This window comes from Seriola dumerili, unplaced genomic scaffold (genome assembly GCF_002260705.1).
Source record: "Seriola dumerili isolate Sdu_G_001 unplaced genomic scaffold, Sdu_1.0 BDQW01000242.1, whole genome shotgun sequence".
NCBI lineage: Eukaryota > Metazoa > Chordata > Actinopteri > Carangiformes > Carangidae > Seriola > Seriola dumerili.
In genome coordinates, this window is record NW_019174497.1 from 6,209,639 (window position 1) to 6,211,306 (window position 1,668).

At 39.6% G+C, this 1,668-nt stretch overlaps 1 non-coding gene across 1 annotated transcript; it reads right to left on the reverse strand.

The window, feature by feature from the left end:
* Window positions 1–400: 400 nt before the first annotated feature.
* trnap-cgg lies at window positions 401–472 on the reverse strand. Its single transcript has one exon. It is a non-coding gene; the product is annotated as a tRNA-Pro (tRNA).
* Between the last annotated feature and the right edge of the window lie 1,196 nt (window positions 473–1,668).

Consider the following 1,668-nt stretch of genomic DNA (forward strand, 5'->3'; position numbering starts at 1 on the left):
GACCACCTGCTCAGCAACAAACAGCTAATAGACACAGTTAACAACTAGCTGGTGAACATGGTGGAGCATTTAGCAGCTGAAGAGCCAGATATTTTTCTCAAGAGTTGGTGAAGACCAAACACAGAGCAAGAAGAACAGTGAAAGTGGCAGGAAACACAACTGAAACTCATGTTTTGCATTTTTAAATTTAGCATATTTATTGAAATTATGTATATTAAGGTCTTTAAATAATTTTGTGTCACAGTTCCCCTCATTCTCCTATTCATTGACCTTTACAAATTAAGATTAATCATTTGGCAGATGCTTTTATCCAAAACATCAAGTGAAGGCAGAGATGAACATTTTAAGTTTCAACATCCATTTCACAGTTCTAGAGGTAACATTTATTGTCTCATATTAAGGGCTCGTCCGGGATTTGAACCCGGGACCTCTCACACCCGAAGCGAGAATCATACTCCTAGACCAACGAGCCACTCTGTTCTGTCACATCTGCCTGCATTGCTACTGACACTCGTGTCCCACCAGATCAGGCCATGCCCATCTTCCCTGCAGGTGCCTGATTCCCCACACCCACCTGCTCACCTGTTTACCATTCCCAAATCAGCTTCCCAGTACTTACACCACCCCAGGTCCGCACTCTCTCTGCCAGATTGTCAATCAGGCTGTAACCTCCAAGTCTTTTCTTCATCTGATTACCTGCCCATGTCTGAATTTTGGTTGCCTGTTGGGTTTTTGCCTTTGCCCAGTTTTTTTTTTTTTTTTGCCTTTCCATCTGTTTACCTGCTGCTGTCTCTTGCAGCCCACAGACTTCCCCTCTCGCCATTCCCCTCCCTTTTACCTGTTTGCTTTGAGAGTTCAAGTAAAGGTGAACTGTTTAATTATGATGTATTTCAGCTCTACCTGTCCGCTAGAAATCACGTTTCTGTATTATTAAATTGTTTTTCCACGTACATTGTGGTGGCAAAGGCAATCAGTGCCTTGACTATGTTCAGAGGCAACTTTTGAACTTTGTGAACTGAATGAAGAGCTACATTTACACCAGTACCAGAGAGGTGGTTAAGGTGGATGGATCTCACATCCACTCTACCATCTGTGGTTAGGTTTAGGTAACAAAAGCATGTTGTGTCTCCAGTCATTGCTTTCCCTAACTTAACCAAGTGCTGCTAATCCAGTTGGCTTTACATTTTCTCAGGGGTTTAGTACAGGAGCCACCTATGAGCAAGTTTCAAATTTTCTAAGGCTATGTAACCACCATTCCTATGGTGACAAATTACATTTATTAGTCAACTATAAGCGAGCACAGTATCAAATGTAAGAACAACTTACTGCAACTAATTTATTTACAAAAAGAACAGCTTACAGTAAAACTGCCATTGAGGATTATGTCCATATTGTCTGAATATCTTAAAATGATCATATATATCATCTAAAATGATTAATTTATGGCAGACTGCAAGCAAATAATTAAGGTATTTTTGTAAATAAATTAATTGCAGCATGGCTTTGTTAGACCCCCACATGTCAAATGCAGACATTGTACTTTTTACTCACTACATGCGTCAGACATATTTACTAGTTACACTGAAGATTTTGATTTTCACACAAAACGTGATCAGTTTATAGAATATGATGCATTGCTACAGATGAAACAAACATAACTACCATAAC